Source organism: Elephas maximus, chromosome 23 (genome assembly GCF_024166365.1).
Source record: "Elephas maximus indicus isolate mEleMax1 chromosome 23, mEleMax1 primary haplotype, whole genome shotgun sequence".
Lineage (NCBI taxonomy): Eukaryota > Metazoa > Chordata > Mammalia > Proboscidea > Elephantidae > Elephas > Elephas maximus.
In genome coordinates, this window is record NC_064841.1 from 27,186,484 (window position 1) to 27,209,978 (window position 23,495).

The 23,495-nt window shown below is 37.7% G+C and overlaps 1 protein-coding gene across 1 annotated transcript in view; it reads left to right on the top strand.

Moving 5' to 3' along the window:
* The window catches only part of SPATA16 (spermatogenesis associated 16), a 279,989-nt gene that overhangs the window by 45,545 nt on the left and 210,949 nt on the right, over positions 1–23,495 (top strand). The gene's annotated exons all lie outside the window — the stretch shown is intronic.

Below are 23,495 nucleotides of genomic sequence, written 5' to 3' on the forward strand. Positions count from 1 at the left end.
TATTTATCAAACATAATTTTGACAACAAAAGTGATGTTTAAGACACTAGTTCCACAAACTTGCAAAATTCTCCACAGGTGTCTTCTCCATGAATTTCCACTGGACCTCATTTTCCAATCACCCTCTTCTCTCTTTTTCCTCCTCATCCCCGTTATACTTCTACAGTTCTAAGTCTTAGAGGGAATGAGCCAAATGACAGGTAACTGAGATAGCTTCACCCAGCTCTGGAATTTCAGCGTAAAAGCCCACTCTTGGCTTCTCCTTCTCTAAGTGGAGGCCTCCGTTCAGCTCTGAAATTCGCTTTGCTTTCTGACTCTCCAGTCTTTGCCCAGTCACTAACCACTTGATCCTCTGTGAAATGTCTCTACTCTTTTTTGACTCCTCCTTCCTGAAGGTATTTTAGTGGTTTCTGGTAGGGATCCTGGACTGGGGCCTAGGTATCTCTCACCTTAAGGCAGTTCCAAAATGCAAGGCTTGTGTGCTGTCTTCTCCCAAATTTTTATTCTAGAAAATCGCACCCTATACAACTCCACACAATGAGTGGGTAATGAGGAGGAAAAAAATAACATTACAAATATTCCATGACTCAGAGATAAACACTGTTGATGTTTTGGTGTAAAGCAGAACAGAGTATTCAGTATAATAGCATAGTGCAGTATTATGGTGTAAGTAATACATGGAATATTTTTATACCAAAAATTACTCGTTGCATATCTGAAACCTGAAGCTAACTGGGTGTCCTGTATTCTTATTTGCTAAATCTGGCAACCTTACTTACAGGTTTTTTCCCAACAAGATTGTTTTCCCTTACACATGCCCTCGTTAATAATCTCACATTTTTCTAAAATAGCCAGTAAATTTTCAATATCTTTTTAATTTTACTCAGGAAATTGATAACATTTTGCTACCCATGCACAGGGTAGTAAAATGTTGTCTCTCTCCTCTATTTATTAAAAAAAAAAAACCCAGTGCCATCGTGTCTCTATATTTATTAGTAGTATGTTAACGAAGAAAATAAGAATGATTTTAGTTTACATTCTGTGTTGTTGATTGAGAGTTTTAGCTTTGATAAGCCCTAGCTGATTGATCAGTGTGTACCAATTATTTCAGTTCACTCTGAGTACTAAGTAATGAAGTCGGGAGACTTCACAATCTTGCAAAGAGGAAATAGAGTAAACTAATGTTAAAAAGATATAGGAATAGCATTGCTTCTACTTCCCTCCTGCATATGACAAAATGGGAAAAACGAAATTTCTGGAACCCTCTGCAAGAAGAAAACAATAATTATTTTAGCGTTGTTCATGGAGTCTTGCTTTTTTGGAAAGGCATTACAGAGTATTTATTTTGTTAATTTTTAATTTTTTTCCTTATTTTAACTGAATATCTCCTCTTGGATGTGGCATTTCTTATTTATGTTGACCATAATATCGTCAGCAATGTGTTCCTTGAACCTAGGAGTGATTTCCTGTCATAATGAAGACGGCATATAAGATATTTGTGACTTGTCAAGCTCCCAAGAAATACAAAAAATTGCACCTGAGCTTCTGCCCCATCTATATCAACTCACTGTCAATCTTCTGACAGGATCATATTTCAGGGAGTAACTTTATAAATTTGGACACCTAGAGAAATTCTTTAACAAACTAAAACATCTTCAGGCTGACTTGATGGGTGGTGGCATTAATAATATAGACATTTTCTAGGTATCACAGGCAGGCCAGGTTGAAAAATGGATTTGTACTGCAAGCTTTTCCATGCTCCTGTAATTAGTGTAACCACAATGAAATGGAAAATAATGGCCTGAAGATTCCCTTCTGCTCCTCTGCAAACTCGTCACCTTGTACTCATCATCATCAAGGACTAGTGCGGAAGACTGTCACAAAGGCTGGGCGAAGGCAAAGAGTCTGCAGCTGCTCATTGGATGCTTTTAGAAAATGACACGGCATCAGGACTCACAAGGAGCCTGAAGGAAGACCTGCAATACTAATTAGGGGAAGGCAATTCTCATTCATCCGGCTTCTTTTGATATCACTTTTTGGCACTGAAAAGAGACTAAGACAGTGGAGAAACCTGGCAATTGGGAAGTCGATGAGTGAAAGTGGGTACTTAATATCGTCTCTGCTTTCTGGTCACCAAGCATCTATGCTATTTTGCATATTATTTTCAGTTTTAAAATATATATTCATATGGTCAGAATTGCTCAGGTATTGACCAGTCAGCATGACACAGCAGCAACGAAACATGGAATCAATGCATGTTTTTAGTCCATTTCGTCTGGAACTGTATTCAGCCACCTAGTGTGTTTTTACCCAAGGGATTTCCCCATTCTAGAGATATGGATACCTTTACTCTTTTTCTCAATACAATTGTCCTTTTTAATTTTGCCATGACTGCTAAGAGAACAGATTCCTGTTAAAAGTACCGTCTAGGTACCGGAGCTACAGTGCCTGTTCTGTGTTGTTATCGCTGTTAGTCGCCGTAGAGTTGATCCTGGCTTGTAGCTACACCATGTGATGGAGTACAACTGTTTCATAGGGCTTCCTAGGTTTTAATGTTTATGGGAACAGATTACCAGGCCTGTCTTCTGAGACACATCTGGGTGGATTCAAACGGCCAACTTTTCAGCTAGTAGTCAAGCGTTTAACCATCTGTGCCACCCAGGGACTTATCAGTGCTGTAGTAGTCAGTATTTAAAATACTATTTAAGAATGTAGTGGTTAAAAGCACACCCTCTAATCTCGGAGCTATGTGAGTTTGAATCCAAGCTCAGTTACTTGCTATAACTTTGTGACTTTGATGAAGTTACTTAAATTGTCTAAGCCTAAATTCTGTCATCTATAAAATGAAAATAATATTCATACCTATCTCATACAGTGATGCAGGGAACAGTCTTAGCACAATGTACAGAAATGCAAAAATTTAGCAAATAATTACTATTATCGTTACATTAAAATATTATTAACAAATTTAAGTTTAAATTATAGAGCACTTCATTACACCACATCAACAGGAAACTGCCAGAAATTCAAGCCAGATTCAGAAGAGGACATAGAACAAGGAATATCATTGCTGATGTCAGATGGATCTTGGGTAAAAGCAGAGAATACCAGAAAGATGTTTATCTGTGTTTTGTTGACTATACAAAGGCACTTGACTGTGTGGATCATAACAAATTATGGATGACATTGCAAAGAATGGGAATTCCGGAACACTTAATTGTGCTCGTGAGGAACTTGTACTTAGACCAAGAGGCAGTTGTTCAAACAGAGCAAGGGCATACTGCATGTTTTAAAGTCAAGAAAGATGTGTGTCAGGGTTATATCCTTTCACCACACTTATTCAATCTGTATCCTGAGCAAATAATTCGAGAAGCTGGACTTTATGAAGAAAAACAGCATCGGGATTGGAGGAAGACTCATTAACAACCTGTGATATGCAGATGACACAACCTTGTTTGCTGAAAGTGAAGAGGCCTTGAAGCATTTACTAATGAAGATCAAAGATCACAGCCTTCGGTATGGATTACACTTCACCATAAAGAGAACAAAAATCCTCACAAATGGACCAATAAGCAACAGCATGATAAAAGGAGAAAAGATTGGTGTTGCCAGGGATTTCATTTTACTTGGGTCCACAATCAACACCCATGGAAGCAGCAGTCAAGAAATCAAATGGTATATTGCACTGGGCAAATCTGCTGCAGAAGACCTCTTTACAGTGTTAAAAAGCAAAGATGTCACTTTAAGGACTAAGATGCACCTGAACAAAGCCATGCTGTTTTCAAGCGCCTCATATGCATGTGAAAGCTGGGTGATGAATAAGGGAGACTGAAGAGGAATTGATGCCTTTGAGTTATGGTGTCGGTGAACAATAGTGAATATACCATGGACTGCCAAAAGAATGAACAAGTCTGTCTTGGGAAAAGTACAGCCACAATGTTCCTTAGCAGCGAGGATGGCAAGACTTTATCTCACATAATTTGGACATGTTATCAGGAGGGACCAGTTACCGGAGAAGGACATCATGCTTGGTAAAATAGAGGGTCAGCGAAAAAGATGAAGATCCTCCATGAGATGGATTGACACAGTGGCCACAACAATGAGATCGAGCACAACAATTGTGAGGATGGTGCAGGACCAGGCAGTGTTTCGTTCTTTTGTACATAGGGTTGTGATGAGTCAGAACCCACTGGAAGGCACCTAACAACAACAAAGAGTGCTTCATTAAAAAAAAAAACATTGCCATGGAGTCGATTCCGACTCACAGTGACCCTATAGGACAGAGCAGAACTGCCCCATAGAGTTTCCAAGGAGCACCTGGTAGACTCAAACTGCTGGCCTTTCGGTTAGCAGCTATAGCACTTAACCACTATGCCACCAGGGTTTCCAGTACTTCATTAAAAGAAAGTATTATTATCACCTGTCTTCGTGTGTTTTTTCACTCACATGTGACTACCTGAAGAATTGAGATAGAAGTATTTTTTTTCCTGTACACATTTTCTCCCAGAGGCTGCTGCTATCAGTAGCATATAGGCAAACAGGAGATTGAAAGTGACGCCTCCATGTTAACCTATATTTTCTAAGCAAGGTCAGCACCGAGACTCATTTCCTGTACGTCTAGGTGAGTCTTTCTCTTTTTTTTCAGAAATTGAAAACATTTTCACAGAACTTTTAGGAGACTCTGATATAAGGGTATTAGTTGGTAAGAGGGAAAGTTATCGCTCCCTTCTTGTATGCTTGGACTGAGAGCCATCAAAGTAAGTTACCGCCTGTTCTCACATCCCTTGAAATCCTGATTAGTTCTCTAGCAAAAGTACTCCTTTCTGTTTTGTCTCAACACCGGCTCTGGGAAACAGCATGACTTTTTTTTACGTTAAAACTTCAAAGGTTGTGCTTTAAATAAAGTTTTATCCTTGTATGGAGGAATAACTTGTCTGCACTATAAAAATGTAGTTTCCTCTGCATTTACAAAACAATTTTAAAAAGCTGCTGTCAAGTCGATTCCGACTCATGGAGACCCCATCTGTCTCCATGAGGCTTTCAATGGCTGTGATCTTTTGGAAGTAGATCACCAGGCCTTTCTAATGAAGCACCTCCGGATGGGTTTGAACCAACAACTTTTCAGTTACTAGCTGAGTGCTTAGCCATTCGCACCATCCAGGGGCTCCATTTCTCGGCAAAGATTCATAAATATTGTTTTAAATTTCCTTTCAGGAATTCAGATCCTCTTATCATTGCTTTTATACCTCTTTTCTTCCAAAGTGTTTAAATTTGAAAACAATACTATTATTTTCTAAATGCCCAGCCCTTCTACCATTTTTCACTTAAAGTCAGGGTTGAGGAAGTCTAATTTATGATTTTTTTTTTTTGTTATTATATATACTTGGAATCAGAAAACAACCCTTGTGAGCAAAACATTTCAGAAAGAAATGTACAAAGATGTAGAAAAAGCACTGAATTTGAAATCAAAAGAATTAGTTTCAGCTATATGGAGCCCTAGTGGTGTAGTGGATAAGAGCTTGGCTGCTAAACTAAAGATTGACAGTTTGAATCCACCACCCACTCCTTGGAAACCCTATGGGGCAGTTCTGTTCTGTCCTATAGGGTCGTTATGAATCAGAATCAACTCTGTGGCAACAGTTTTTTGTTTGTTTGTTTGTTTTGTTTTTTAATATGCTAGATATAAACTATTTAACCTTAGACAGGTCACTAGCTCTCTCTGAGTCAAAGTTTTTTTTTATCCACAAGCTGGCGGTCATGGTGGCTGCCTTACCTGCCTCTTAGAGCCACAGTGAAGAGAAAATAAAATAATATATGTAGAACTGTTGTATAAAGCCACATTCAAATATTTGTAATAGTACAGAATTAACTCTTCATGGCTCTTCAGCTGCTCTTCAGAAGCCATCTTCTGAAGACTGCTACTTTTTTATAGTCAGGGACTATGTGCTGCCCTGCCATGTTGGAGGCTCAGGGTCCAGTACCATCAGAACATCATATAAGACATATTATTTCTTTTATATTATGATACAGTGATAAGGGAGAGATTTTGCAAAAATGCACTGACATTTTACCAGAAATATTAGTGACTAATTTTCCTTTATTCTAACTTTAAGAGTTTGTTGTTGTTGTTAGGTGCCATCAAGTTGGTTCCAACTCTTAGCAGCCCTACGTACAACAGAACAAAACACCGCCTGATCGTGAGCCATCTTCACAATCATTGTTATGTTTGAGCCCATTGTTGCAGATGCTATGTCAATCCATCTCATTGAGGGTCTTCCCCTATTTTGCTGACCCTCCACCAAGCATGATATCCTTCTCGAGGGACTGATCCCTCCTGAGAATGTGTCCAAGGTATGTGAGACAAAGTCTCGCCACCCTCGCTTCAAAGGAGCACTTGGGCTGTGTTTCTTCCGAGACAGATTTGTCCGTTCTTTTGGCAGTCCATGTTATATTCAATATTCTTTGCCAACATCATGATTCAAAGGCATCAGTTCTTCGTTGGTCTTCCTTATTCTTTGCCCAGCTTTCGCATGCATACGAGGTGATTGAAAACACCATGGCGTGGGTCAGGCGCACCCTAGTGATTTCCACCACGTGTCTGTCAGTTTGTTCTACTGTGGTGGCTTGCATGTTGCTGCGATATTGGAAGCTTTGCCACCAGTGGTTCAAATACCAACAGGGTCATCCTTGGTGGACAGGTTTCAGTGGAGTTTCCAGACTAAGACAGACTAGGAAGAAGGACCCGGCAGTCTACTTCTGAAAAAATTGTCCTGTGAAAACCTTATGAAAGCAGCAGAAATTGAAGAGCAAACTCTTAAAAATTCACAATATTGACTAAGATATTCCCCTCGTCTATATAACATGATATATTTTTCAAACTTTTTATTATCCCTGAGTGGCTATAAAATCTCAGCTGTTTAAAATGATGTTTTTTTTTTTTTGCAGATTTATAGCATTGCATAAAAATTTTAAATGTAAAAAATATTTTCTACTGAGCTAAAACTGTCCCAGCCTCATGGATGTTAAAGAAGAAAAAAAAAAGTGTTATTACCCAGAGCATAACATCAAGGTGTTAATTTAAACATTAGTTCTGAGAGGGAAACTCTCCATTGGTATTGCTGATTAAAAAAAAAAAAAAAAATTTATACTAACCAGAATTTCACACCTGCTGTAACACTGTGGATTAAATGACCCCAGAACTCCATTCTTTCTAAGCCTAGAAATAGAAATCTCTTGGCATACACAAACACTAATTTCAAGTCAACTTTAAATATGCTCATGAATATCTCTAAAATGTTTATAAAGAGGATTTTAAAAGACAAGGAGACATGCCTGGATTTGACTAACTTAAAAGTAACATGCATAACATACCAATTAAAATAGAGTATACTAGCTCATATCAATAATGACTCTATTGCCTTGTGATCAGATGTGTTGAATCTGCTTCTCCCTCTCCTCAAATTCTTTGGAGAAACATTTATCTCAAAATTGGGGTATTAACCAGATGCCAGCTCCATTTGAATGAAGGCGCAAGAGATAACAGAAGTTGCCTTAGGACGTCAGTGTTTCAAAATGAATTCCACAAAACTCTAGGCCCTCAAGATGTTCTCGAAAGAGAAAGAGAGGAAGAGAGAGAGTTTGTTGCAGAAAGGGAATTCTGTGGGTCAAATGAGTTTGTGAAATATTGTATGCCATATTTTCCTCTTAGATATTTGCAAGGTGCATTATTAGCGTGTTAAATAGATTTACAAGCCCTACAATGAAGAGTATCACACACTTATTTGATCTGGGAAGACATTTTTGGTATAGTAACTCCTATGACTCCTTAGTATCCTCTAGAACATACAGTTTCAGAGATGTTTCTGTCCTCAAGGAACACATGGTACTAAAAGAATAATGGTAGTAGAGACCCAGTCTTTTATCTTGTGTTATAACCCATACCTCACTCCTTCATACGAGGTTGCATGTATGAGGAATTTGGGGAAAAACTCCTTTGAGAAATAAATCTATTTCTCTTTTTATTAGATTGAATTATTGGTCCCAAGTCTTCACTCCCCAGTCACAGTATCCACCCTGGCCATGGTCTTGCCCCTTGACTTTGGGCTTTGCCATGTAACTTGCTTTGGTCAATGAGATGTTAATGGATCTGAAACAAACAAGACTAGAAATGTGTTTGCACAGTTGGCTTGCCCTCTGACACTCTTGCTTTTGCCATGAAAAGAGCAAGTCAGGGAGCTGCTTTTACATGTGCAGTAGACCTGGACTTAACTATCAATTTAGAGTCAAACGTAGCAGCACACAGCCTAGATCAGCCATCTTCAGCCAACCTGCAGATGTGTGGACAAGAAATAAATGTGTATTGTATGCAAGTTAGTCTTGGGTGGTTTGTTGTGCAGCGTTATTATGGCAATTGCTGACAGATACACTGTTGTACAGAGATTTTGCTCCAAAATAGTTCATGCTGCTATATAAGGCCATAAGGAGTCCCTGGTGGCACAAACAGTAAGCACTAGGCTGTATGCTGCTATGTTTGGCTCTAAATTGATAATTAAGTTATATAACTGAAAGGTTGGCAGTTGAAACCCACCCAGAGGAACCTCAGAATAAAATTCTAGTGATCTGCTTCTGAAAACTCACAGCCTTTAAAACCCTATGAAGCACAGTTCTACTCTGCAATACATGGGGTCACTAAGTGTCAGAATTAACTCAATGGCAACTAGCTTCGTTTACAGGTATATATAAAGGGCTTATTACAATACTCAATACATAGTCAGCATTCAATAAAGGTAGCTATTCCTATTATTGTACAAGATCCAAGTCTGTATGTGATAAAATATTTACTTTATAATACTAGCTACCCTAAATAACCATGCTATTAACATTTTCTTCATTTTAAAATCACTACCTTTATGAACTGGATGGTGGGGCAAGAAGGAAGGAAGATTTATTGTACTAATTTGTCTCAGTACTGCCATGTTTCTAATCTGATTTGCACATCAGGTAGCTGGAGTTTAGGGCTATCCCTGAAAAAAGCTGAAGGTTAATGTGTATCATCTACATGCTTCAGAGCATAAGCAAATTACTGGCTGGTCAGATCAAGGTGAAGCACAGTGGAATGAACTCACTTGGCCACACCTCTAGTCTAAGGCTATTGGAAAAGAAAAAAAAAAGTAGACTGAAGCATAGCTATTTTAACAAACAGGAGTAGGAGTGATTAATTACTTTTTACTGTCATTCAACAGCTTGTCATCCAGGGAGTGACCTCATTTCTCCAATTCCCATAAATTTAATAGAGGTCACACCATGGCCTACTTGGCTGAGAAGCATTGCTCCTGAAACCCTGATGGTACTTTTAAGTCCGCTGATGTGTGAACATAACTCTCCGCATCTCCGAGCCCCACAGACTCTGTCTTTCCCAGGGAGACACTTCAGGAGATCTATGTGGCACCATGTGGAAAGTTACAAGTGATGAGCTCTCTGATTCATTCCTCTTTCATGTAACAAAATGAGAGAAAATTTAATACCAAGGAGTGTTAGTCTATAGTGTAGAGCTTCTTTCCACTCTGTTAAGGGAATATAAAAAGATATTTATTGAAATTGAAAGCTATTAGTTACAAGACCCTTGAAGATGGAACATTTAGTCTGGTATTTGAAAAGGAATTTTAAAGATCCCATTGAGGAAACTTCAGGTTAGAATGGTGGCCAGCTGTTGTTCCTAATCAGCATCCCTCCATAGGCATTAGCCCACATGAAGGAATAAAAAAGTAAGATAACTGCAAAGATCAGCTAGATGCTAGGTGGAATTAAAAAAAATTAAAAAGCAGAGATTAGCTACAAGGAAGACCAGCTAATTAAAAAAAAAAAAGTAGATTACTACCTATACCCATTACAGGCCCAACTCAGAGACACACTGCCTTTTGCAACCAGAATAGCAACAGTCTCCCCCTTCAGCTCAAAGATTCACTTCTGAGACTCAGTGCTATTTCAGGCCCTAGGTTTTTTTTAATTTTTTTATTAGTGCCTCTCTTTTTATATCCACTGAAAAATTTCAATCCCTATTAGTCATGTCCAAGGTGGAAATGGACAAGCAGTGGTGTACTTCCTGTTGAGTTGTAAAGTTGGTAAGAGGAGGTGGTGAAATAAAAAGCAGTAAACTCTGAAAGTTGGAAGAATTTTTTTTTTTCTTCCAATTCACCTGGCAAAGAAAGCTTTATTCATTAGAACTAACAGCACCTAACCCTGGGCCGTCGGAAACAGCACCTGGATGAGCTAAAAGGAGAACAAAGAAGAAACCACCAACCCAAACTATTAGTAAACACTTGGCCTGAATCAGTCCCTTTTTATACCAAGACAGGCAAATAAAATGCCTTTGAAAATATTCTATATGATGAAAAGAAGAAAGCATTAAACTTGAGTGAAATTCAAAAGCCTATTTTCGAAAAAAATCCATCGGAAATTGTAATGAGAAGGTCTACTGAATTTCCAATTAAGGTTCTAGATACTTTGAAAGATAAGGAATATTTAAGGAATAGGAAACTTGAGGACAATGGGCCTGATGTAGAGGAAAGAGGGTTTTCCATTTATATATATATATATTCTAACTGGGACAAATCACAATATCTCATTAAGTTTGGATTTTAATACCTGTAAAATGGAGCAATAGTACCTATTTTGACTACTTCATGGAGATACTGAGAAGATAAAATGTAATTATGTACATGAAAATGCCCCCAAATGTCTGTCACTTTGTCTTACTGTGGGGGCTTGCGTGTTGCTGTGATGCTGGAAGCTATGCCACCGGTATTCAGATACCAGCAGGGTCACCCATGGAGCACAGGTTTCAGTTCAGTTTCCAGACTAAGACAGACTAGGAAGAAGGACCCGGCAGTCTACTTCTGAAAAGCATGAGCCAGTGAAAACCTTATGAATAGCAGCAGAACATTGTCTGATATAGTGCTGGAAGATGAGCCCCCAGGTTGGAAGGCACTCAAAAGATGACTGGGGAAGAGCTGCCTCCTCAAAGTAGAGTCGACCTTAATGACGTGGATGGAGTAAAGCTTCCGGGACCTTCATTTGATGATGTGGCATGACTCAAAATGAGAAGCAGCAGCTGCAAACATCCATTAATAATTGGAACCTGGAATGTACGAAGTATGAATCTAAGAAAATTGGGAATCATCAAAAATGAAATGGAACGCATAACCATCGATATCCTAGGAAATGGACTGGTATTGGCCATTTTGAATCAGACAATCATATAGTCTACTATGCTGGGAATGACAACTCGAAGAGGAATGGTGTTGCATTCATCGTCAAAAAGAACGTTTCAAGATCTATCCTGAAGTACAACGCTGTCAGTGATAGGATAATATCCATACGCCTACAAGGAAGACCAGTTAATACGATTATTATTCAAATTTACACACCAACCACTAGGGCCAAAGATGAAGAAATAGAAGGTTTTTATCAGCTGCTACAGTCTGAAATTGATCGAACATGCAATCAAGATGCATTGATAATTACTGGCGATTGGAATGCAAAAATTGGAAACAAGGAAGAAGGACCAGTAGTTGGAAAATATGGCCTTGGTGATAGAAACAATGCCGGAGATTGAATGATAGAGTTTTGCAAGACCAACGACTTCTTCATTGCAAATACCTTCTTTCACCAACATAAACGGTGACTATATACATGGGCCTCGCCAGATGGAACACACAGAAATCAAATTGACTACATCTGTGGAAAGAGACGATGGAAAAGCTCGATCTCATCAGTTGGAACAGGCCAGGGGCCGACTGTGGAACAGACCATCAATTGCTCATATGCAAGTTAAAGCTGAAGCTGAAGAAAATCAGAGCAAGTACAAGAGAGCCAAAATATGACCTTGAGTATATCCCACCTGAATTTAGAGACCATCTCAAGAATAGATTTGACACATTGAACACTAGTGACCGCAGACCAGATGAGTTGTGGAATGATATCAAGGACATCACCCATGAAGAAAGCAAGAGGTCACTGAAAAGACAGGAAAGAAAGAAAAGACCAAGATGGATGTCAGAGGAGACTCTGAAACTTGCTCTTGAACATTGAGCAGCTAAAGCAAAAGGAAGAATTGATGAAGTAAAAGAACTGAACAGAAGATTTCAAAGGGCCTCTCGAGAAGACAAAGTAAAGTATTACAATGACATGTGCAAAGAGCTGGAGATGGAAAACCAAAAGGGAAGAACATGCTCGGCGTTTCTCAAGCTGAAAGAACTGAAGAAAAAATTTAAACCTCAAGTTGCAATAGTGAAGCATTCCATGGGGAAAATATTTAATGATGCAGGAAGCATCAAAAGAAGATGGAAGGAATACACAGAGTCATTAAACCAAAAAGAACTAGTTGATATTCAACCATTTCAAGAGGTGGCATATGATCAGGAACCAATGGTATTAAAGGAAGAATCCAAGCTGCTCTGAAGGCATTGGCGAAAAACAAGGCTCCAGGAATTGATGGATTATCAATTGAGATATTTCAACAAACAGATGCAGAGCTGGAGGTGCTCACTCGTCTATGCCAAGAAATATGGAAGACAGTTCCTGGCCAACTGAATGGAAGAGATCTATATTTATGCCTATTCCAAGAAAGGTGATCCAACCAAATGTGGAAATTATAGAACAATATCGTTAATATCACACACAAGCAAGATTTTGCTGAAGATCATTCAAAAATGGCTGCAGCAGTGTATCGACAGGGAACTGCCAGAAATTCAGGCCAGTTTCAGAAGTGGGCGTGGAACCAGGGATATCATTGCTGATGTCAGATGGATCCTGACTGAAAGCAGAGAATACCAGAAGGATGTTTACCTGTGTTTTATTGACTATGCAAAGGCATTCGACTGTGTGGACCATAACAAACTATGGATAACACTGCAAAGAATGGGAATTCCAGTACACTTAATTGTGCTCATGAGGAACCTTTACATAAATCAAGAGGTAGTTGTTCAGACAGAACAAGGGGATACTGATTGGTTTAAAGTCATGAAAGGTGTGCGTCAGGGTTGTATTCTTTCACCATACCTATTTAATCTGTATGCTGAACAAATAATCCGAGAAGCTGGACTATATGAAGAAGAACGGGGCATCAGGATTGGAGGAAGACTTATTAACAACGTGCGTTATACAGATGACACAACCTTGCTTGCTGAAAGTGAAGAGGACTTGAAGCACTTACTCATGAAGATCAAAGACCACAGCCTTCAGTATGGATTACACCTCAACATAAAGAAAACAAAAATCCTCACAACTGGACCAATGAGCAACATCATGATAAACGGAGAAAAGATTGAAGTTGTCAAGGATTTCATTTTACTTGGATCCACAATCAACAACCATGGAAGCAGCAGTCAAGAAATCAAAAGACGCATAGCTTTGGGCAAATCTGCTGCAAAGGACCTCTCCAAAGTGTGGAAGAGCAAAGATGTCACCCTGAAGGACTAAGGTGCGCCTGACCGAAGCCATGGTATTTTCAATTGCATCATATGCATGTGAAAGCTGGACAATGAATAAGGAAGACCGAAGAAGAGTTGACACCTTTGGATTGTGGTGTTGGCGAAGAATATTGAATATACCATGGACTGCCAAAAGAACAAACATATCTGTCTTGGAAGAAGTGCGGCCAGAATGCTCCTTAGAGGCAAGGATGGCGAGACTGCATCTTACATACTTTGGACATGTTGTCAGGAGGGATCAGTCCCAGGAGAAGGACATCATGCTTGGCTGAGTACAGGGTCAGCAGAAAAGAGGAAGACCCTCAACGAGCTGGACTGACACAGTGGCTGCAACAATGAGCTCAAGCATAACAACGATTGTAATGGTGGCACAGGACCGGGCAGTGTTTTGTTCTGTTGTGCATAGGGTCGCTGAGTCAGAACCGACCTGACGGCACCTAACAACAACAACATGAAAATGTCTTAGAAATTATACAAATTTACTAGTAACGGAATCTATAATATCTTTCATTTTTTTAGAGATTGTCCTCCATATTTTTATTTGATTTTATCGCATATTAATTCGTATTGCTTCTCTTTTAAAAGCCATTCCACAATTTCATGTTTAATTTCTTCATAATTTTCATTATTTCTTCCAATTCTCTAATATCAAAGAATAGTGTCTTTTCAAGTTATTTTCTTTAAAAAAAATTTTTTTTGTGGTGAAACATATATTCCAAAACATTTGCCATATTAACTGCTTTTACGTGTATAATTCACTGGCATTAATTACATTCACCATGTTGCATAACCTTCCCCACTATCCATTTCCAGATTTTTCATCACCTTTAACAGAAACTCAGTATCACCTAAGCAGTGTCTTACTATTTCCTCCTCACCCACTCCTAGTAGACACTAATAAACTTTGGTCTCAACGCGTTTGCCTATTCTAGATATTTCATGTAAGTGGGATCATGCAATATTTGTAATTTTGTGTCTGACTTATTTCATTCAGCATAATGTTTTCAAAGATCATCTATGCTGTAGCATGTATCAGAATTTTATTTCCTTTATGGCTATATAATATTCCATGGTATGGATATACCATTTTTTGTATATCCATTTATCTCTGATGGATATTTGGGTTGTTTTCACCTGTTGGCCTATTGTGAATAATGCTGCAATGAACTTTGATGTACAAGTACCTGATTGAGTCTCTGCTTTTAAGACTTTTGGGTGTATACCTAGGAGTGGAATGTCAGGGTTATATGGTAATTCTATGTTTAACTCTTTTTTTGTTTGTTTTTTATTTTCCTAAAAATATTTTATTGTATTTTAGATGGAAGTTTACACAGCAAATTAGGTTCCCATTAATCAGTTTTTATACAAATTGTTCTGTGACATTGATTACAATTTTCACAATATGTCAGCAGTCTCATTATTTCTGTGTTTAACTTCTTGAGGAACCATCACACTGTTTTCCACAGTGGCTACCCCATTTTACATTCCCACCCACAATGGATAAGGGTTCCAGTTTCTCCATATCCTCTCCAACAATTGTTATTTTCTGTTTTTCTGGTAATAGCCATCGCTTCAACATAAAGAAAACAAAAATCCTCACAACTGGACCAATAAAAAACATCATGATAAACAGAGAAAATATTGAAGTTGTCAAGGATTTCATTTTACTTGGATCCACAATTAACACCCGTGGAAGCAGCAATCAAGAAATCAAAAGATGTATTGCATTAGGCAAAAGACCTCTTTAAAGTGTTGAAAAGCAAAGATGTCATTTTGAGGACTAAGGTGGGCCTGACCCAAACCATGGTATTTTCAATTGCTTCATATGCATCAAGAGACATTAGCGTAGAGCCAGAATGCTCCCTAGAGGGAAGGATGGTGAGATTTCGTACTTTGAATGTGTTATCAGGAGGGGCCAGTCCCTGGAGAAGGGCATCATGCTTAGTAAAGTAGAGGTTCAGAGGAAGAGGGGAAGACACTCAGTGATATAGACTGACATAGTGGCTGATCTGCTTCCAAGAGCTCACAACTTTGAAATCTTAGGGAACAGTTTTACTCTGCGCACATCAGTTGCCATGAGTCATAATCAACGAATCAGCAACTAACAACAATAACTAATGACTTTGAGCACCTTTTCATATGCTTATTGACCATTTGTATATTTTCTTTGGTGAAATATCTATTCAAGCTCTTTGCCCATTTTTGATTGGATTGTTTATCTTTGTTGTCAAGTTGTAGGAACTCTTTATATATTCTGTGTATTAAGCCCTTATCAGGTATATTTTTCCTAAATATTTTGTCCCATTCTGTAGGTTGCCTCTTCATTTTCCTGCTAATGTCTCTTGATGCATAAAAAAAGCATAGAAGCTATTAATATTGATGAGGTCTGATTTATCTATTTTGTCTTTTGGTGTCATATCAAAGAATAAATACATTGTCAAAAATGAGGTCCTGAAATATTACTTCTGTATTTCTTTCTAACAGTTTTCTGGATTTAATTCTTACATGTAGATCTTTCATCCAATTTGAGTCAATTTTCATACATGGTATGAGGTATGAGTCCAGCCTTTTTTTTTCACATGGAGATCCACCTGTCCCAGCATCATTAATTGAAAAGATTTCTTTCCCCCATTGGATGGACTTAGCACTTTTGTCAGAAATCAATGGGCTACACATGTATGAATTTATTCCTGGACTCTAAATTCTGTCCCATTGGTCTATGTGTCTATTATTATACCAGTAACCAGATTTTTTGATACTGAAACTTTATAGTATGTTTTGAAATTAGGAAATGTGAATAAGTGAACAATTTGTTTTCTAAAGATCAGCACAAAGCTGACTCCTGTGGGATGGAGGTTAAAGATGTCCCAAATGTCCAACTTTTCCAAGCTGCTGTACCACTCCATCATCTCTAACATCAACTACTCCCTCTTCCTTCAATACTCTCCCTCCTGTCTTTGGGTTCCCTAATTTTCTGCCATGTCTCACAGAACTCACAATCCACATAAAGGAAATGGCTCACATGATTGTGGAGGCTGACAAGTCCCAAATTCATGAGTGAGGTGTGGGCTTCTCCTGACCCATGTGGCTTAAGGGGTTGATGAACCCAAACCAGCAGTTCAGACCACAGGCTCCTGGCTCACAAGGCTGTGGAAGCTGGTGAATCAGGTCACACTATAGGCCGCCTACCCAAGGGCCTGTGGAGGCCAGCGAATTCCAGAATCGACACTTCAGACGGCAGGCCTCTGACTCAAGTCCCGAGAACTGGAGGTCAATTGATCGTGAACAGAAGCAGGATCCAGATGCAGAGAGAGCCTCACCAAGACACACACATATATCTTAGATGCAGGTCACACCCCGGAGGGGGTGTAATTTTAGTAAGGATGGAACTTGAGTCTTGCCCTCCTGCAAGGCTGCGACCCAAGACACACTCTACACCAGTCCTGCCTCATCAACATGCAGAGGTCAGGATCCACAACACATAAAATGGAGGACAACATACAATACCGGGAATTGTGACCTAGCCAAGTTGACACATAACCCCAACCTCTACAGGTTCCCTATACTTTATTTGCATAGCCCCACTCAGTCATTGTGTGTGAGTCACAAGGACCATGGCTAGAAGGGCTGTATTAAGTAATTCATTACACTGTAGTGAGTTCTACTTTGTTTTTCAAGTTTGCTTTGGCTGTTCGGGGCCTCTTCCAGTTTCATATACATTTGGGCATTGGCTTTTCCATTTCTCCAAAGAAGGCTGATGGAATTTTGATAGGGATTGCACTGAATCTCTAGAATACTTTGGATAGTAATGACATCTTAACAGTACTAAGTCTTCCAGTCCATGAACTGAGAATGTCCTTCTGTTTATTTAGGTTTTAGTTAATTTCTTTCAGCAATGTTTTATAGTCTTTGGTGAACAAGTCTTTTACCTCTGTAGTTAAATTTATGTCTAGGTATTTTATTGTTTCAGCTGCTATTGCAAATAGAATTGTTTTCTTATTGAAATTGTTTGTTACTAGTGTATAAAAATACAACTGATTTTTGTGTGTTAATCTTGTACCCTGCAACTTTGATGAATTCATTTATTAGCTCCAGTAGATTTTTTTATGGCTTCTTTGAGGTTTTCTATATATAGGATCATGTTATCTGTGAATAGGGATAATTTTACTTCTTCCTTCCTGGTTTAGATGATTTTTATGTATTTTCTTTGCCTAATTATTCTTACTAAGACTTCCACTACCATGTTGAATTGCAGTGGTGAAAGTGGACACCTTTGTCTTATTCCTAATCTTAAGGGGAAAGCTGTCAATCTTCCTCCTTTGAGTAAGATGTTAGCTGTGAGTTTTTTATAAATGTCCTTTACCATATTGAGGAAATTCCCTTCTTTTCCTAGTTTGTTGAGTGATTTTTTATTATGTGAGGTTGTTGCATTTTCTCAAATGTCTTTTCTCATTGATTGAGATGATCCTGTGGTTCTTTTCCTTTGTTCTATCAATGTGATACATTAGATCAATTGATTTCCTAATGTTGAACTACCTTTGCATTCCTCAAATAAATTCCACTTGGTCATGGTGAGGAGCCCTGGTGGCACAGTGGTGAAGACCTGGGCTGCTAACCAAAAGGTCAGCAGTTCAAATCTACCAGCTGATCCTTGGAAACTCTGTGGCGCAATTCTACTCTGTCCTATAGAGTCGCTATGAGTTGAAATCAACTCGACAGCAAGGGGCTTTGCTTTTTGCTGAGGGTTTTTGCATCTATATTTCTAAGGGATGTTGGTCTGTAGTTTTCTTCTCTTGTGGTGTCTTTGTCTGGCTTTGGTGTCAAGGTAATTCTGGCCTCTTAGGATGAGTTAGGAAGTATCAAATTATCTTTCATATTTTGATTCAAATGAACATCTTCAGGACTCAGTCTTGGGCTTTCCAGCTTCTCTGTCTTGTTCTGTTCCTTCTACACTGACTTCATTCTCAGACAAGTATCCATCCCCTAGAGCAAAGAAAGATCCCTGAACACTAAGCTGCTGCAGTTGTAACATCTGCATCCTGCATTCTACCCTTTGGGGTAGAAGCAATTCTCCAAAGGCGTTCAATTTATAGAATTGGGAAAGAAATGTAGAGCGTACTAAAACATGTGGCTTCCATAACTGAGGTCATAGAGATTAATATGAAAAATAGTAAGAACATAGAATACAAGTGGTAAAAGACCCAAACAAATAATCCATAAATGATGAAATAGAAAGAACTAACAAATATGCAATAAAAAAGTCTTGTCTCACAAGTAACTAAAAAAAGCAGGTGGTAAAGTTTTAAAGAATAATAAGCCCACACTTTCTTAAATAGCTCTTGGCAAAAGAGATGGAAATAAAAGCTTTTTTTTTTTTTTTTTTGAGTAAAGCACAGAAGCATTCAACTGTCAAAAACAAACAACTCAGAACACCATTAATAGATTGCTAATAGACACTTTAAAGATGGGTAGCACATCATTTACCCAGTAAATGAGTGCTCTGATTAACCAGGATTCTTATATAAAGTTATCAGTAACTTTGAACAAAACTTCTGACTGGTGGAAATTTACATAATTTTGCCAAACAGTTCCAAGACAATCACAAGATCAATGAGTCTTGGTTACAAGATCCCTGAAGTTTTGAAAACAGCCTATGTTCACCAATCTTGAACACAGGATATGTTCATTAGTTTTGAAAAAAGGATACGTTAATTAACTTGAAAACAGGATTGTTTATTAATTTTGAAAACAGGATGTGTTTATTAATTTTGATTGTTTTCTGAAAAAATAAGTTTAAGTTAAAGCCTTTCTGGTTTCAGTGGTCCTAGTCATCTAGGTACTTTTATTTATTTATTTTGGCTTTAACAAAGACAAGTTTATTCTCTCATAGTCCAGTAGGCTAGAAGTCTGAACTCAGGGCACTGGCTCCAGGGGAAAGCTTTCTTTCTCTGTTGGCTCTGAAGGAAGGTCCTCATTATCAGTATTTTCTTGGTCTGGGAGCATCTGAGCCCCAGGAACCTCAGGTCCAAAGAATGTGCTCTGCTCCCAGTGCTGCTTTCTTGGTGGTATGAGGTCCCCGTTTTAATCTAGGTACTTTTAAATGTTAGTTTATAGCATAGCTAAAGATTCTTTATTCATTACAGTGCGTTTAACAAGATGACCTTTAGTGTCATGTCTAATAGAATTCTTTATGTTTTCATAAAGTAAAACTTGCAATTTTTCAACACGAAAAAATTATATATAAGAAAAACTAAAATAAATGAACAAAGTATCCAACTACTGACATTAGGGGAAAAAATAAAAACTGGAAGAAAAACCCCTGAGAGAAAGAAATAACAAAGCCAAGTTAAAAACCAAAATTAATGAATTAGAAAGCAGAGTAGTAGAACTAATAAATGAATCTACGAGTTCCCTGTTTTTAGGGAAAACAAAATGAACCTCAGGCAAGCCTAGTGAATGACCAGAGAAAACACAAGTTCATAGTACAGCAACGAGGAAGGGGATAACAGCACCAGAACACAGGCATTTACAATGTTCTAAGAGTATAATATTCTCCACTATAAGGACAGATTTCACAATCTGGATGCAACTCATGATTTTCTAGGAAAATATAAATTAACAAAATTGATGTGAAGGGTTGGAAATCTGAACAGAAAAAATAATCAAGTAAGAAAACAAGACGTGCAAGGAACTGGGTTCGGATATTTTTCCAACTGTATTTAATTCGAAACGTTCCACAGCACTGGAAAATATGGGAATTTTTCCAATTTGTTTTACAAAGCTAGCAGAAGCCTGATACCAAAACGTGACAAACAGAAACTCAAAATAAATGACACACTGGGGGAAAAATCTAATTATAAAATGAAACTAAGTCAATAAGAATTAGAAGAATAGCCCAATTCAAAAATGAATAAAATTCATGAACAAACAGTATATTTGCACAAATGGCCAATACACATAAGAAGTTGAGCTAGTAATCAAATTAAGGTAAGGTGCCATTTTAGCCCATCTAATTAGTAAAGAATAAATAAACGCATTGCTAACACCAAGCATGGGTGAGGGTATAGAGAAACAACAACTTTCATACCTTGTTGGTAAAAGAGTAGAACTTTTTTGGAGAAGAATTTAATGGGGTATACACTGAAGAATTTTTTTGGATTGGATTGAATACCCCTGACTCAGCAGTTCCAATATGTAGGGATGGATTATAAGAAATAGAATGTAACAGTTAGAAAATGATCAAATATGAGGCAAAGATGTATTTACAAGGCTGTTCAGTGTATATTACTTATGACATTGGAAACTTTCAGTGTCACTGGAGAAATTTCTCACTAGAAACAGCATTAAACAGGGAGCTAGTAAAATTACGCAGTCATTTAAAATAATTATATTAATGTTACTTATTGACTTGATATATTCAGAGAAACAAAAGAAAAAGGTAGGTTACACAACAGTATGTTGTTGTTGTTAGGTGTCATAGAGTCATTTTTGACTCCTATCAACCCCATGTGACAGAGAAGAACTGCCCCATAGGGTTTTCTTGGCTGTAATCTTTACAAGCAGATGACCAGGTCTTTCTCCCACAGAGACACTGGCTGGGTTTGAACTGCCAACCTTTCGAATTAGTAGCTGAGCTCTTAACCATTTGCGCCACCAGGGCTCCTACATAATAGTACAGGTAATAATAATAATACCAGTTTGTAAGTGGATAGATAGGTGGGTAGGTAGATAGATAGATAGGTACCACACTAATATCTAACCCTAACCCTAACCTATAGATAGGTACCACACTAGTATCTATCACTAATATCTTCTATAGATAGGTACCACACTAATATCTATCAGTGGTCATTTTTAATAATAAAATTCTTCTTGCTATCAGTGGTGAAGAACCAGTTTTTATTTTTCTTCCCCAATCTGTTGTGGGCTGATACTTTATTAAATATGGTAAAAAAATAAATTACTAGGAAAAATGAAATAGAAATAAGAATATTATGTAAATGGAATCCTACCGTATGTAATCTTCTGGAATGAATTTTTACACTCAGCATAATTCCCTGGAAATTTATTCAAGTTTTTACATGTATTGGTAGTTCATTCCTTTTAATTGCAGAGTAATATTCCATGCTATGGATCTACCATAGTTTGTTTAACCATCTACTCATTGAAAGACACCTAGATTGCTTCCAATTTTTGGTTATTACAAATTAAGTTACTATAAACATTGTTGTGTGGGTTTTTGTGGGAACACAAGTCTTTACTTCTCTGGGATAAATGCCAAGAAGTGTAATTGCTGAGTCTTTTGGTAGTTGCATGCTTAGTTTTTTAGTAAACTGCCATACTGTTTTCCACGGTTCTATCATTTTACAACGTCACTAAAAATGTATAAATAATCCAGTTTCTCGGCACACTTACCAGCCAGCTCCTGGTGCTGTCACTATTTTTTGTTTTAGCCACTCTGATAGGTAGGTAGTGATATCTCATTGTGCTCTTAATTTACATTTCTCTTTGGAAACCCTGATGGCGTAGTGGTTAAGTGCTATGGCTGGTAATCAAGAGGTCAGCAGTTCGAATCGCCAGGCGCTCCTTGGAAACCCTATGGGGCCATTCTACTCTGTCCTATAGGCTCTCTATGAGTCGTTATCAACTCGGCAGCAACGGGTATAAGGCAGTTCTACTCTGTCCTTAGGGTCGCTATGATTTGGAATAGACTCGAAGGCAATGGGTTTGGGTTTTTTTTTTTTTGGTTTAATAGCTAATAATGTTGAACATGTTTTCATGTGCTTATTTGCCATCTATATATCCTCTTCAGAACCCTGGTGGAGCAGTGGCTAAGAGCTAGGCTGCTAACCAAAAGGTCAGCAGTTTGAATCTACCATATGAGGCAGTTCTACTCTGTCCTATAGGGTCACTACGAATCAGAATCAACCAGACAGCAACAGGTTTCGTTTTGTTTTTGGTATATCCTCTTCGGTAAATGTTTGTTCATATCTTTTGCCCATTTTAAAATTGGAATTTTGGGGGTTTTTTACTATTAAATTTTGATTCCATTATGGTTGGAGGATATACCCTACATGATTTCAGTTCTTTTCATTTTGTTAAAGCCCAGGGTATGGTCTATATTCTTGACTTTTCTATGAATGTTTGGCAAAAATGTATATTCTACTCCTGTTGGCTGGAATGTTTTATATATGTCAGTTAGATCCTGTTGGTTGTGTTATTCAGATTTTCAGTATTCTTACTGGTTTTCTATCTGATAGTTCTGTCATTTCCTGAGGGGGGTTATGGAAGTAACATTATTTTTTTAATGAATATGTGTATTTTTTTAATTAAAAGCATATCTAAAAAGCAAAGTGTGGAAAAGCAACATGAAAATTATATATGTATGTATAATCTTTATTACGATACAAAAACATGAAAAGGTAAAGATGGAAATATGCCAAAAAGTAATAGCAACTATGTATGGTGATAAGGTTATGAGCAATTTTCTCTCCACCTTTAGCTTTTTTTTGTTTGTTTGTTTTAATTTTCAAAAACAGAATACAAACCTTGAAGAGTTACTGAGTGGATGGATGATCTTTTTCCTTACTTACAGATATTTAATAACTCAAATAATGACACTTCTTCAAGATTTAGTGTTCTCTCCTAGAGGATCTCCAGGGACCACTCAAAATGATCTCCCAGGAATATAGTGGGCAAGCACTTACCATGCAATATTCTAATAAGAGGGAACCTATTAAAGTATCAATCTTGCTAATTATGATTCTACGTAAAGAAAAATGTTTGGGTGTGTTTTTAAGACTGGTTCTCATGATACGATATTTCGTATTGATTCTTTCTGTTCTTATTGTGCTTTATATTATTTTTATTTGTTTTTAAACAAACCTTGAAACCCCTTTGTGCCACAGTTTCTAGAATTCCATTTTATAATAATTTGCTTTATTGCAAACATGTTTCAAAGATGTACTGCTTTCGCACGAACAAATAAAACAATTTTTGGTAAAAA